Raw genomic sequence first — 16,915 nt, 5'->3', positions numbered from 1 at the left:
AAGCGCGCTGTCTTGGCGCCATACTTGACTCTGGTCTCACCTTTGAGTCTCACATCCAGTTTGTTGCCAAGTCCTGTAGGTTCCAACTCAAAAACATAGCCCGCATCCGCCCCTTTCTTACGCAAGATGCTACCAAGGAGCTTGTCCATGCTCTAGTAATTTCCTGCATGGATTACTGTAACCCTCTCCTGATTGGTCTCCCCAAAAGCCGTACTGCCCCGCTACAGTCTGTAATGAATGCTGCAGCTAGACTGATTTTCCTATCCAGTCGGTCCTCTCACACCTCGCCCCTCTGCCAGTCCTTACATTGGCTCCCTGTATCCTATAGGAGTCAATTCAAAGTGCTAACCCATACATTTAAAGCACTGAACAATTCCAGCCCCTCTTATATCTCTTCACTGATCCAGAGGTATGCCCCTCCTCGTACCCTCCGCTCTGCCCGCGACCACCTCCTGACCGCTGCTCGCACCCGTACGGCCAACTCACGCTTGCAGGACCTCTCACGGGCGGCTCCTCTCCTATGGAATAACTTGCCTACTGCCATCAGACTCTCCCCTAGTCTTCAATCATTTAAGAAGGGCCTTAAATCCCATCTCTTCAGGAAAGCGTATGGCCTCCCAGAGTAATCTCTCCCTTACATACCTGTCTCTTGCTCTCCTATGGGATAGTGCTTTGCTCTCTCCTCCAGCTCTGCTTCACTCCTACTTGATATTTCCTATCCTAATGTTTCTAATACCCCACCTCCTATAGACTGTAAGCTCATTTGAGCAGGGTCCTCTTCAACCTATTATTCCTGTAAGTTTTCTTGTAATTGTCTTATTTATTGTTACATCCCCCCCTCTCAAAATATTGTAAAGCGCTACGGAATCTGTTGGCGCTATATAAATGGCAATAATAATAATAATAATAATAATAATAATACTCAAGTCAATGTCTGTATTATGGCAACTTACATTGCCATAATACAGACCAGGACCACCGGGCTTATTACAAGCCTTTCCTGCAGCTCTTGTCAGCTCCCTTCTCCTCCGTCCCGGTCAGCTCCCTTCTCCTCAACTGTAAGTCTCGCGAGAGCCTCGGCAACGCTACACGCGGCAGTCAGACAGCGAGACTTACAGTGGAGGAGAAGGGAGCTGACCGGAACGGAGGAGAAGGGAGCTGACAGGAGTTGCTGTCAGAATGTTCTATCAATCCTAACTCTAACATCTCATCAATCTCCTTACGCATACTTTCTTTTACGGATTCTGGTATGCGATAAGGAGGTTGGCAAAGGGTGGTCTATTCTAGGGTTTCTACCTTGTGAGTGGCCAATGGGGTGTACCCGGGTAGATTGGAAAAAGTGGCTTTTTCGCTGATTAGCCTTTGGACTTGAGTTCACTCCTGGGGGTTTAACCGCTCCCCTAACTGTACTTCTCCCAGGTCTCCGTTCTGGCCCTCTTGGTCTAGGAGGTCTGGAAGTGGCATATTATCAAAATCCTCGGTAGCAGGCGCGCAGATCGCGGTTACCTCTTCGGTACGCTCGTGGTATGGCTTGAGCATATTCACATGGAGCATACGTTTGTCCCCCGCGCCTGCGGCTGGGCCAATCATATAGGTGGTATCACATATCTGTTCTACCACCTTGTATGGGCCCTGCCAGGAAGCCTGCAGCTTCTCCTTGTGGACGGGTCGCAAGATAAATACTTTTTGCCCAACCTGAAAGCTGCGGTCCCTTGCTCCCTTATCGTACCATCTGCGCTGTCGTTGTTGGGCCGCCTGGAGGTTTGGGTCTGGGTCAGAGCCTCCAGGCGTTCCCTAAACTCCAGCACATAGGGTACGATGGGTGTACCATTAACCGCCCCCTCACTCTCCTCCCGAATAGCAGTTCAAAACGAGATAACCCCATGGATTCTTGGGGTACTTCCCTATAGGCAAATAGTAAGTGGGGTAGAAACCTTTCCCAGTCTTTCTGAGTGTCTATGAACGTACGGATCATCTGTTTGAGTGTTCCGTTAAATCGTTCACAGAGCCCATTAGACTGGGGGTGATAAGCAGAGTTCAAGATCTGTTGTACCCCACATATCTTCCAGAGCTGGTGTGTGACTTCAGCGGTAAATTGAGTGCCCCTATCCAAAATAATTTCCCGGGGAAATCCCACGCGGGAGAAGATTCGCATCAGGGCATCTGCTACTGTTTCCGCGTGCACATTCTTTAAGGCCACTGGCATAATCCACCACGGGCAAGACATATTTCTTGCCAGAGGGACTGGGTTTTGCTAGGGGTCCTATGATATCTACCGCCACCCTACTGAAGGGTTCCTCAATTATGGGTAGAGAACGGAGCCGGGCTTTGTATCGGTCTCCCCTCTTCCCTACCCTCTGGCAGGTATCACAGGTCTGGTAATATCGTCTAACGTCCTGTGAGATACCTGGCCAAAAGAAGTTCTGGGTCAGCCTGATTCCTAAGTGCCCAGACAGGGGAATATCATGGGCGAGGCGTAACAATTCCAGTCTATACTTCCGAGGCACTATTAACTGTTTAACGGTAGGGGTATGGATCCGGCCACTACTTTTTCTGCGTAGCGGTACAGCAGCCTCTTGTTCCAGGTGTCCCCTTCTAGCCCTGCCTGGTCTTTGTCTATACGATCCTTGTATATTTGCAGGGAGGGATCTAGGGCCACTTCAGAACCAAATTCTAGGGGGGTCGCCCAGGGCATGACAGCGGGTATGGGAGGTTCATTGCTTACCTGAGCCTCAGAGTGGTTAGATGGAGCTGTGGTGCGGGCCTGCTGCTGGGTCACAACCGGGTATGCTTCCTGAACGGTGGGTTGGGGAACAAAAGCTGAAGTCAGCTCCCCCAGGTCGTTGCCCAAAATGACGTGAGCGGATAAATCCTGCATCATCCCCACCTCCACATTCCCATGCCCCACTCCCCAATTCAAATGTACCTTGGCAGTGGGTACTTTTTAAATAGCTCCCCCTGCCACCCTTACAGCAACACAGTCCCCAGTCAGATTATTTTTAGGCCCCAGATGATTCCGGACTAGCGTTAAGGTAGCCCCAGAGTCGCGAAGCCCTTGTACCTTTTTCCCCTCCATGTGTACCTCCTGTCGGTGTCCCTGCCAGTTATCCGAGGCGGCCTAGATGGGGTTTACTTCCATTGGAGTGGCGGTCTCACTTGCTCCATACTGTTCTGCTTGCACACAGTGCACGGCTGCTCGGTTGCTAGGTGTTGCATTATTCCAGCTTGGCCTGGGTCGGTTGCGGGGGCAGTCTCGCTGGATATGCCCCTGCTGGTTGCAAGTGTGGCAACGAATCGGAGGACGTGTAGGGTACCTGGGGGTGTAAGTATTTTGGCTTACCCCGAGTCGTGGCTGGATGGTGGAGGTCACAGCTGGTAACATTGTTATAGGGTTATAGACTGGTCGGTTTTGGGTGTGCTGGTCCCTCCGGGTATCTAGGAACTTGTCTGCCAGCTTGGCGGCCTCTTGCAGGGTGTATGGTTTCCGGTCCCTTACCCTATTTTGTAGGTGGGAAGGTATCCCGTCGAAGAACTGTTCCATGACCATTAAATGGAACAGGCCCTCTAGCGTGTTAACTTGGGTGGCTTCTAACCATCCCTTTGCGGCTCGCTGCAGGCGGTGCGCCAACTCTACATGGGTGTCTTTACTTGGTTTCTTAACGTCCCGAAACTTTAGGTGGTATGCCTCTGAGGTAATCGTATACCGGGCTAAAATGGCTTGTTTTACTTTACCATAGTCTCTACTGTCCTCATCTGGCCCGGCCCGGTACTCCTCTGTTGCGTGACCAGATAGTCTCCCTGCTAGTAGGGGTACTCGATCCGCCGTGCTGATGTCATGTAGTTGGCACAACCTCTCGAAATCTTGCAGGTAGTCAGCTACATCACCGTCCGCTTCTGCATAGCTTTTAAAAGCTTGATAGGGAATTTTGGCTTTCCTTGGAGTAATGCTGACAGGCATTGTGGCTCTTTATCCGGCTCGCTGATTTGCTTGGAGTCTGACTACTATGTACCCCTGTACGTCCGCCATCAGTCGGGACAGTGTCTCCACGGGGGGGTCTCTGGATAAAAGGCCAGCCTGCTCCTCATCTCCTTGTCAAATTCATTGGAGTCTATTTCCTGTGGAGCCGCTGCAGTGGTTTCTCTGTCCCCTTCCATCAGTTCTGCCTTGGTTTTATTTCTGGCGCTTTTTCCCCTTGCTTCCAATAATTCTTTTAGCGTAGTTCGTTTCAATGTTGCAAAATTCGACTCCATTCACCAGTTGTTCGTATATTTTGACATATCTACTGAACACTGGTTTTATCCAAATGGTTTGTTCCGTCGAACTGCTGCTTCTCTTCTTTATTCGTGTGATTACTGCCGAACGCTGGTTTGCTGTGTGTTTGAAATCCTGTTGCTTGCCACCAATTGTAGCGGAGAGGTAGTATAATCTAGGCATGTGCATGGGGAAAATTTTTGGTTCGGTTCGGCATTCCGAAATTCAGGATTTTTTGTAATTCGGGACTTCGGCAATTCGGCACTTCAAGACTTCGGAACTTCGGCAACTTCGGAACTTCAGCACTTCAGCACTTCGGAACTTTGGAACTTCGGCACTTCGATACTTCGGCAACTTCGGCACTTTGGGACTTCGGATTTCTATTGCAGCCACTTAGTAGATAACTCTTTCAGACAAATTTACTAATACTAAGTAAAAATGACCAATTCAGGTCTTTCAGCCTTTTAGTAGATAGCTCCCTAATACCGTGGGAATTAGGGAATTACCAACTTATTCATTCCTGTCATTACATTGACTGGCAAAGTAACTTACATTTTATATGAATGTATGTTACTTGATTGTTGTAAGTGTTGCAAATGCTTACAGGTGAATCCTGGCTACATTTGTATACTTTTTATTTAAAATTGTATACAATGTAACATTCTTCTTCTTTCACTGGGTAAGTATATTAGTACTTAGGCAATACTGTGCTTCAGAACTTCGCACTTCGGAAATTCGGTAATTTTAGAACTTCGGGACCTCTGCAATTCGGACATTCGGAGGTACCCGAATGTCCGAATTGCCCGAAATTCGTCCAAATTCATATTCGGACCGAAACGAATTGCACATGTCTAGTATAATCCACAGTATCTCCGCTGGGTAACAGGAACAGGCAAAATAAGTACAGCATACAGTAATCCCGGTAGCGTTGTATAAATCCTTCCTTCCCAAGAACTAGACGACACATAGGCTGGAAGTCAACTGAGCTTTTAATCACAGGTCACAGTATTTATGTGGTTCCCCATGCAAGGGGTTGTACAGTAGGGGACTACATGGGGAACTTAACAACCTGGACATTCCTCCCATCATGCACTGCTGCACGAGAGGGATACTCCCACTAGAATATCTAGTTAAGTGGATTATCCCTTAACTCCGATTATTCCCAGCATAAATAACCGAACGCCGCACGAAACACATGTTATTTTACATTCACTTAAAAGTACCGAATGCATATAGGGGAACAAACTACCGAAGGACCGGTACTCCCAGACGGCCTGGAAGTCCAGCGGTATTCGTGCCATCGAGTAGCTGATTTTAGTTCCAGGTGCTTGACGACTAAATACCGCTGGGCTAACAAAGGATCCAAGATGGCCGACCGCCGCGTGGTCGGTAGCCGAACGGCGGCCCCCCTGAAACCCTCTAATTACCGATAGCAACAATGTTGCAATCCTTAATGGGAGCCACACGACTTCCTGTGTGTGGTATCCCATTCGGTAGTTTGTTGAAATACACTGTTCGTGAAACTACTGTAAGAATGCTGGTGGCTTTCCTGCCGCCAGCATATGAATGCTCTCGTTCGCACAATATGCAGGTACAGGTATTCACTTGGTTCTAACAGTCTTAAAGTCTTATATATGTATTTTTTTTTAGATCATATATATTTGAAGGCTTGGCCTGTAGTTGTGGGAGGGGCTTGGTTTCCCTTTAAAAGGGCTGCCAATCCACTCCCACCTTAACGTTGCTGGTCTGGCTAGTCTGAAACGTTTTACTTCTGGTTCAGATCGCCATCTTGGATTTGTCTTAACTGTTTCCTCGTGGTCTCCTGGTCCGGCGCTTCCCTGGCTCTCCTACCCTTCACCGGCGTCCACACAGCCCGTTCGTAATGTAAGTCATGCCCGCCGTAAAGCAACCGCTGCAAACTTCCTAGCTTTACACGGCAGAGCCCCGTTCGTTTGAACCAACGCTCGGTTCTTTTCCCATTTCGTACAAGTATGCCGTTCAGCTAAAAATCCTTTATCTACTCGCATGTTTCACATTACTTAATCTAACGAACGCTCTCATTCGGTTATATACATATAAAATTTCAGTTCGGTTTACGATTTACACTTATGATGTATCCATTCGTATGTTTCAACACTATCTAGTTCTTTCGGTAATTACAACAACTCACGAAATAGGCACAAATTCAACCGGTACTCCAAGGGATTTTGCCCCTACTGGTTACAAACGTTATTACAGTCACTTATAAAATTCTACTAAAATGAATGTTTAAACATGGATGATGTGTCCTGATTTTCCTGACCTTTTCCCACAGGTTCATACCAGGGGTTCGTACTAGGAATTGTGATTTCTGACACCTGTGTAAATTGTATTTACTTTATAGGTTGGTTGGAATTTAATTATGATTCAATTTTGAAGGCCAATAATACATATTAAAATAGTTAAATGTGTAAATTTACTCTTTTAGGTTATTATACGTTGGACGGTAGCTTTTTACGAGCACGGAAGCCGTCATCTTCTTTTTCGTTTAAATCTACACTGTGCAGAATGTTGGGTAGTTTCTTGTTTTAGGGCACACGATCTGGCCAAACTATATTACATTCAGACGTTTATATATCAAATCTCATGTCCACAGGTAAACATCTCGATACTTTTACAGTCGCTGGTTACCTCTACTTTGACAGCTCGGCCTGACTCACATATCAGGTACTACGCCAGAACCCATTACTTTCTATGTTCTGAGTGGTACTGGTCCTAGGTTACGTGATCCAATTAGGTATAACATTTTCTGGTCTTAATCCATAGGCTAGTGGTCCCGCGAGGCCAACACCCTCATCCTCATACTCGGAGGAATACGTCCCTCGGCCAAATCATAGCAAGCCGTCTCGCATAGTTGCATAGAGAGTGCCTCACCTATCACTCCCATTCTATCTTATGCTTTAAACTGTCACCGAGAGGCCAACACTCCGCCACAACGTTCGGCGGCCTCATACTGTCCCCTTGGGCCCACGCATAGGTAGTGCCTCTCAAGCCGCTTGGCAATTAGTAGGGACTCATCTGTCACTATCACAAAGTATAATTGTTTCGCCGCTTGGTATTTAGCTAGCCTTACCAGTACCCACCCAATTCATTACAGAGTGATTGATTAAAGTTACCTTATATTTTTCAGTTATGTCAAATACTCCTGATATCCCTGAGGAACTCTCGCTACCCTGCACGCCTGCTAGGCCTAGTACCCCTGTTCCTGGAACAGACGTTAATAGTCCTTCATCACTCAGATCATGGACCATCCCACAGCTCACTGCAGAACTTAGAAGACGCTGCATCACTTTCCCAGCTACTGCTAGGAAGGCGGAGTTGTTTAGACTTTTAAACACTACCACTGACAACTCTGATGCAGGGGAAGGCCCTAGTGGCACACAATTGCCAGCATTTCACGCCATGATGACTTCTCGTATGTCCTCCATTAGCACAATTAGCGATAGACTGGATAAATTGGAAGCAAGTGGTGCTAAACAGACCGCTACAAATCCAATTGTTGCCAGTCACCCTCTTGCTGATATTATGCCTGGTAATTCATTGGAATCCATATCAATTATTGAAGCTATTAATCCTTTGCACATGGTCCCATCTCACCTTAAAAAGGACATTCTGGAAGGCAAGGATTTAAACCTGGTTTCATTGCTCATAGACTCCCAGGATGTCCTAGAGAATAGGACATATGCATATGGGGATATATCAGTTGTGCTAAGGGCAAGAGACCCGAGGCTGAACACAAAATTGAACATCCCTGAATTCGTACTAGGTTTTGGGATCTATAGGGATGTTTACTGCTCAGTATAAACGGGGGAAAGAGCAGAGCTGGATGCATACATGCACAAGATGGTGGACCTGGGGCACAAATACGGTGGTACTGCTTTTTACGATTACCACCGTTCCTTTTCTGCAAAGGTGGCTGCAGCTCTGGCTCAGTTCAATGTAAGCATTAATTGGAGCAAATTGGACATGGAGTTATTACTCCAGCTTGTGCAGTTTGTGCATCTACAGCACATCATACAAATTTCTGCCCAAACACAGCAGAAATACAACAAAACCAAACTGGGTAGGGATATTGTATTTCGAGGTAAATCCCAGGTTTGCAACAACTTTAATGCAGGGAATTGTGGTTTCAGCTCTTGCAGGCTGATGCATGTATGTTCCCACTGTTTCAGGGCCCATGCCAAGACTATGTGCCCGAATAAAGCGTTTCCCAAACCGTATCACACGTGTGTGAACATCACATTATTGACCTCACTATTACAACTACATCCACCACGTCATTTCATTGACTATATTATTACGGGAATGACTGAGGGGTTTCACACAGGGTTGGTCCATCTACCCTCCGGTACACTGGAATGCAACAACCTACAATCCACATTAGACGATCCACAGTTGGTAAACACTCTTATCTCGACTGAGGTGAAACAAGGGTTTCTGTTGGGGCCATTCTTTTCCCCACCCTTCACATCTTGGAGAACCAATCCCATATGGGTGGTCACAGGGAAGACCTCACTTAAACCCAGACTGATAATTGATTTATCTGCACCACATTCCTCCACTGTCCCTAGCCTTAACTCTCTAATACCTTCCCAAGAATTTGCACTTCACTACGCCACTATCGACCATGCCATAGGGGCCATTCTTCAAGCTAGCAAAGGGGCATGGCTAAGTAAAACCGACGTGGTAAACGCTTTTAAATTACTACCCATGCATCCTTCCCTATGGTATCTACACAGCATTAAATGGCAGGGGATGTATTATTTCTTCACCCATCTAACTTTTGGCTCCAAAAGCAGACCACATATTTTTGACACGTTTGCAGAAGCTTTATGTTGGTTGTTACTAAATGTGTGCAAGTGCCCTTCGGTTATTCACTATCTGGATGATTTCCTCACAATTGAGAATAACACACTCCCACCCAGTAGTTTGAAACACATGTTGGCTTTGTTTGAATCCCTCACTATTCATGTCTCCCCTCACAAAACTTTGGGTCCAGATACCAACATGCAATTTTTGGGGATCCAACTAGACACGATACACATGCAGGCTAGTCTCGCCTCAGGACAAGATTGAGCGTACCCTGGCAAGTATTGAACATTACCTGCTACAAGGTCATTGCAATCGCAAAGAACTTCAATCACTGCCAGGGTCGCTCAATTTTGCCATGAGAATCATACCTCAAGGTAGATCCTTTATATCCCACCTGCTATCCTTGTTTCCACTATTCACCTCAGACACTTCACGTATCACATTAGATGTACACACAACCTCGGACTTACGCATGTGTTTTTTTTTCTCACCTCTTGGAACGGGCGAACCATGTTTATACCACCCCCCTCCGACAATTCACCTACACTGTGTACAGATGCCGCAGCTAACACAGGCTTTGCGGCCATCTGGGGTGATCAATGGCTTTGGGGACCTTGGCCGACGGAAGTCAAATCACTACCCAAATTCTCTGATACCTTGGCTTTATTCGAGTTGTACTCTATCGTGGTGGCAGCCATTGCTTGGGGACCATATTTTTTCTGGCCACACGGTCAGGTGCTACTCAGATAATATTACCACATGCCATATTGTCAATAAAGGCCGATCGGCATCACTGGTCATTATGAGACTACTAAGGCGACTCACATGGGTAGCAGCCACTAGTCAATTCTTTATAACATGTATACACATTCCGGGGTACACAAACACCTCTGCTGATCACTTGTCTCGGTTTCGTTTCCAGGCTTTCTTGTCGACACTACCCAACGCTTCCAGACGAGCGATACCTGCACCACTATTCCAAGACATGATAATGGAGTAAAGACTTTGTTAGATCACGCATATCACATTTCTCATCTGGCACTCTCAGTAAACACTAGGAACACTTGTGTGATAGGGCTTTTCACGTATTCACAAAATTTATGACCGCATTCCGCACCATATGCTTATCCAACAACCTAACCCTACGGGTTTCTTGACATCATATCAAATAAAAACATTACTTAAAGGCATTTAAAAATTAGATACACATGTCCCCTCACAAAGACTACCCATAGACAACAATATATTCCACTCTCTATCCAACTTATTAGATTCGTCTCCTTTTGAACCCATGACCAATAACATAATAAAAATCGCCCTATGTCTCGCTTTTTACGGGTTCCTACATCCCAGTGAATTTACAACCATGACCATCACAGCCCACGACTACCGTAGAACTAATGATTTACAAAAACATACCGACCATTACATTCTCTCCCTAAGATAATCAGAATCCAGCACAGAAGGACATACTATTCAAATTCCTCTGTACCCTACTCACAATAAATGGTGCCCAGTAAAAGTTTTGGATACGTATTCCCTTTTAGTCCAAAAATAACCCCAACAGCCTTTGTTTGAACTACATGGACACACTCTGACCACAGCTAAATTCATGCTATACTGATGACTACTGTTGACCAGGCTCGGCCTAAACCCCAATAAATGTTCAGGTCACTCTCCGTATATGAGTCATCTATAATCTTATCAGCAAAGGACAATAAAAGCTATTACAAACTTATAGCAGAACAGGTATACAGAATTATTCATATGACACCCCTTGCATTAATGATACAATTGTCAATTTATTAATTAGTGAAATATCAACCAACCCTGCCAAGTATATACCATCAGTTTAACTACAGTACGTTTATATAAGGTTTCTGATAGCCTTAATATATATATATATATATATATATATATATATATATATATATATATATATATATATATATATATATATTTATATATATATATTGAACTGATCCACTTCTAAAGAAGGAATCAAGAATGTTCCGACTTAGGAAGTTATATCTGACTCAGGCTGCAGGTAGAATGAGATATAACTGTTCTATCAATAGGGATCAGTTCACAATATAGACACATAGAGCATTCAATAGTCCAGTTTATTTAATATAAAGTAAAGAGAAACATTACCAAGAGTCTAGGATGAATGAATTCAATTTGGGATTCTTGTCTCTGGGTGCTCTGGTCTGTAATTCAGTCTATTGCCCTCAGTCAGTCAGTCAGTCAGTCAGTCAATCTCCTCCTTTTTCAGCCCTCTATTTTCTCCTTTCTTTTTTTTTTAAGATGATCTGAAGATCCCTCTCTTATTTTTCTTCCTATTTAACCAATATTTCCCCCTTATCAGTTCCTGCCCCTTGTTTGTATATGGGCGGTACCTGGGACTTAAATCTGGCTTTTGATTGGTTATGGGCGTATCTTAATATTTAATTATTAATGTGGCCCTTAGGGACTTTCATCAATAGATGGCACTATTTCCCTAGGTATGAAGACCTGAATTAGATCATTGATGACCTGGTTAAATAAATGACTTGACCTTTAATTCACCCGAACAACTTTAGCTTAATGAAGCAGTTTTGGTGTATAGAACATGCCCCTGCAGCCTCACTGCTCAATCCTCTGCCATTTAGGAGTTAAATACCTTAGTTTATGAACCATTGTCACACCTCCCTGCATGTGACTTGCACAGCCTCCCTAAACATTTCCTGTAAAGAGAGCCCTATTTAGGCTTTCTTTATTGCAAGTTCTGTTTGATTAAGATTTTCTTATCCCCTGCTATGTTAATAGCTTGCTGGACTCTGCAAGAGCCTCCTGTATGTGATTAAAGTTCAATTTAGAGATTGAGATACAATTATTTAAGGTAAATTCCATCTGTTTGAAAGTGAAACCATTTTTTTTTCATGCAGGCTCTGTCAATCATAGCCAGGGGAGGTGTGGCTAGGGCTGTATAAACAGAAACAAAGTGATTTAACTCCTAAATTACAGTGAATTGAGCAGTGAAATTGCAGGGGAATGATCTATACACTAAAACTGCTTTATTTAGCTAAAGTAATTTAGGTGACTATAGTGTTCCTTTAAATATCTGTCTTTGGTTATGTATATTCTTTTATTGAAACAGCGTTGGTTATATTAATCATAATGCAATATATCTATACTTTATATCCATCTAACCTGTATGAATAACTGATTGATACATTCATCTTTACAAAGAAAAGTAGAATCTAATTATATTAGTATAATTATATATTACCTTTTACCCCTAAATCAGTCAAGGATGCAGTTTTAGACATTACTGTAGCAATCACACATTTAGTTTACATTTGTATATCATGCATGATTCCAATAGATTCATTTAAGTTCTAATATTCTGAAAACATGGAAGCGACCTTAGACTTTGGGTTCGTATGACTGACAAGCACTCTGGATTGCCTGTGATGTTTATGCACAAACAATTGCATAGTTTGTATACCCCTTTGAAGTTCTGAGTTTAAGTATCTCGGATTGTAAAGTCCCATTGAGTAATAAACCATTGTTCTCGATACCCTTGTACACCTACAGCTCACAAATTAAACTGTAGATAAGTATTCCTCCTGTTTACTTCTTAGGGTTACAAAATACAAAGTTTTGTTTGACCTGTGCTGAAACAGCCTTACGTAATGTCCAGACCAGTCTACCAGCATCCATATTGTTTTCTGGATATTAGAATTTCATACTGTTCCAAATAGCACAACAATTTTGTTTGTATTGTATATTTCATTGTGGTGTCTGACCTTGAAATAAATGAAGAATTAAAAAAAAAAAAGTATCCTAGGTGGGGATTGTTCCACCCACGCTGTTATGATAGAGCGGTTTGTCTGCTCTCAAAATTGTAAGTATATTTCATTTTACTACTACTTATTTGCAAATGTGAAGAGCACTATGGGCCTTCTTTTTCTTTAATTGCATGTAAACTACACTAAAACTACCATTTGAGGGATATCCTACAAGTGGGGAGTTGAAATACCACTGTAAGCTATTTTACCGAGAGCTGATTATAGCTCTGAAAATTGTGAGTTGGCAATTTTTATTTCTACGTTGTCTATAGTCCATAGACTGCACTTTTGGTCTCCTTTTCTCTCTTTTGCATATGCCATTAATGTGTGATACCACTCCGGAGACATCTTATTCAACATTTGAAGACTTTTAAAACCTCAAAAGGACATTTTTATCTTTTACTAGGTACCTTTTTGATTACTTACCACAATATTGTATTTATTTTGGCACTAACTGTATCCTTTGTTCTGTTTGTTACATCTAGAGACAGAACCAACAAAACCAGAGGGAACCTATGACAAAAAACCTATTTGATTTGCCCCAGAGTCATTCTCCTACTCAGTTTGGACATTTACTTAATATTTTATTCACTTATTCTGCTACCGTTCGAGGATACTAAGTACCAAACACCGACCACCCCCCTGGCTCATTAAGTTCAATTAAACCACACGAATTCAGTGCTCTCTTTGTGTGGCCTCCATTCGTATAACCGAATGCCACATAGTGGAGAAAATGGCGGCCATCTTGTCGCACGAAAGCAGGCAGCGGGACTTAGCCTTCAAGTGCCTGGAACTCTGAGGCGGCCACTCGACAGCCCAAGCACTGGTTGAAACCATACAAACGCCTTCTTCTGTTCGTGGTAAGCCAGGAGAGCGCTGTTCAGCAGGTTTGTTCGACTGGATCTCCCGAACAAACACTGCCTATGAGCCAGGGGACCCGTTCACCTTTTTATTTGGTTAATAACTCTCAAACTAGACCGACCGCTACCTCTGAAACTATGAAACTATTTAGGGAAAGCATCTCAAGTGCCATCGGTCAAACCTTCACCCCAGTGGCGATTCGACTATGTTCATGGGAACTGAGCGCTTTTTGGATATGTTGGGGCGCTCAGATCCAAGTTATCTGGGGATGTATAGACTACGGGGGTTCGGTTATGCGAAATATGACTTTATGTATTTTAAAGTGTTTTTGGAGTTTTGTGAAACAGTAAGTGTTCTCTGTACCTAGAGATAATTGAGTTTAATACAGTACTTAACCCAATTATCTCCCAGGTACAGAGGAGGGATTATCCTATCTTATGGGGTAGTGTCCTGGACCCGAGAGCTAATGTCATTTGGTGATTGTTTTGTACTGTTGTCCCCTCTCAGTGGCCCTTGCATGGGGATCTGCATAAAAGGCCAGCTGTGGCTACCATTAAAGACATTGTTTTACCCCTTCATGAAGTCTTGGCTCATGTTTGGGGGATTGGGAGCTATAATCACTACAACTTCTTCTATGCTTGGATTTTGGGAGATTATTCACGGATATACTAAGTTGGAGTATAGAAAATCTGTTACAGAACCCATATTACACTGCAAGGAAAAAGAAACATTGTGAACGTAAACTGCCAAGGCAGAATGTCATACCACATACAACCTTACTAAAACGTCATAGTACATGATGAATAAATGCGCACGGACAACCAAAACCGTATAATAGAAAGAATATTTATTAAACAAACATGAGACTATACATTACAAAAACATAACAATACCCTCCAATTAATATAACAGAAAAAAACAATTCCAGGGAGGGGAATGTAAATGGGGGGAAATATTCGTCTTCTGTCTATAATAACGTTTTGATTATTCCCTCACTGAGGCTAGAATAATTTTAACGCCTGGACAAAAACAGAAGAAACATGAGAACATGGACGGAAATAAAAATACGGGACGTCAATTCCTTAAACCAATCATCTGTGTCAAGAATATCCATAAGGGACCCACCGACTTCTAGAATTGCTGAAGCTACAGTGCACCGAACCGAATGTGCCCCAAAGGAACTTGCTACGCCAGGCGATGAGAGAAACCAACAAATTCAACGAGTGATCATAGACGCAGAGCAGCCCTAAACGGTCATACGTAAGAAATCAACAGCTTTTTTTTTTTTCTCTTTCTTCTCTCCCTTTGCCTCCTATCTACCATATCAAATATATATTCTTAACTAAACCTTTGGACGCCTGACCTCAATCCCCTCTTTCTGTGATGTTTCACAGAAATCTCTTGATCTTCTAAGCTGGAAGATCAAGTGAACCCATGGCCCTAGCCTTGGGATTTAAATTGTTAAATGTTGGTGAAACGTTGAAGTTTCATCAGAGGTTTTTATGTTGTTGTTTGTGTTGTTATTTGTATTGTTGCACAAATTGGGCTATGGTCAGTCTGAATTATATTATTTTTGCGTTTCAAACTTTTTGGTACTTTTGAGCCAGCTTTTATCAAATCCCTGAAAACCAATGCTGAAAATTATGTCCATAAATGTACAAGGTCTAAATACTAGGTGGAAAAAGCAAATGCTTTATGATTCTTTGGTTTCTAATCAAATACAAATAGCCTTCCTCCAAGAGACGCACTGGTTGAGATCTGAGTCGTTAAAATGGGGGGGGGGGGCATAAATATAACCATATATATCATGTATCTCTTCTAAATAACAAAAAATCGGGAGTAGCAATCATTTTTGATTCTAAGCTAAAACCTGAGATTAAATTAATAGATAGCGACCCCTATGGCAGATTTCTTATAATCATTTGTAAAATAGAAACCACAATTTATACACTGGTTAACATATACCTACCAAATATTAATCCAACCGCCCTGTTTTCAAAAATTATGAACAGACTAGAAAATAAAACAATAGGCACTCTGCTAATAGCAGGCGATTTTAATAGTGTTTTTGATCCAATAATGGATAAAAAAAACTCATATTCAGTTAAAGTCTGATAGCCAGTTATATAAGCAATCAAAAAATTTGTCTAAATTATGTGACATGTACGGTCTGTATGACGCTTGGCGGGTAACACACTCAGATTCTCGGGACTACACTCATTTGTCTAAAGTCCATAATTCGTATTCACGAATAGACTTATGTTTAGTAAAAGCCAATACATTGAAAGAAATTAATACAATCCAAATTAAAGATAATACTTGGTCTGACCATAGTTTTGTAATACTGGAAATGGGCAGGGTCTTGCAGAGATCTGTGGATTCCTGGAGAATGGACGACTCTCTCTTTAAATCTAAAATAAATCAAGATTCCATAATTGAACTTTCAAGTTTTTTTTGGCTGGAAAATTCCACTCCTGAAATATCACATTCCACCTTGTGGTCCACCTATAAGGTGGTCACCAGAGGTTATCTTATTAAAATAGAAAAACAAGCAAAAACTATGATAAATAGAGATTTAACAAATTTAAATATTCAATATTCTAATCTGTCCAAAATGAATAAAGAACTTCCATCTAATCAATTAAGATCGACACTTTTAGAACTACAAAAACAAATTAACCTAAAGATAGAAGAAAAAAATAGAAGAACAATTAATAAACTGAGACTAAATACTTATCATCAAAGTAATAAAGCAAATAAAAACTTAACTAAAAGATTAAAAAAGCAAAACTCTAACAATAGGGTTAATAAATTGGTTGAAAAACAAAATACATATTCCTCACCGGAAAAAATTGGACAAATGTTCAATGAATTTTATAGTAAATTATATAATCTGGATACATCGTCAGATAACCAGGATATGAAAAAATATTTGGATAATACCGATATTTTTTTAAATTCCAAAGGACGATTGGAGACATCCTCCAGGAGGATAAAATTCTACCTTTTGCTGATATTCAAGCCAAACTCTTTCTTCCCAATAAAGAACTATTTTCTTATTTAAGAATTAAAAATTATTTGAATAAGTTCTTGTTAAAAACCTCGCCAAAAATCGATA

The sequence above is a fragment of the Pelobates fuscus genome, chromosome 8 (assembly GCF_036172605.1).
Source record: "Pelobates fuscus isolate aPelFus1 chromosome 8, aPelFus1.pri, whole genome shotgun sequence".
Lineage (NCBI taxonomy): Eukaryota > Metazoa > Chordata > Amphibia > Anura > Pelobatidae > Pelobates > Pelobates fuscus.
This window is presented reverse-complemented; position numbering follows the sequence as displayed.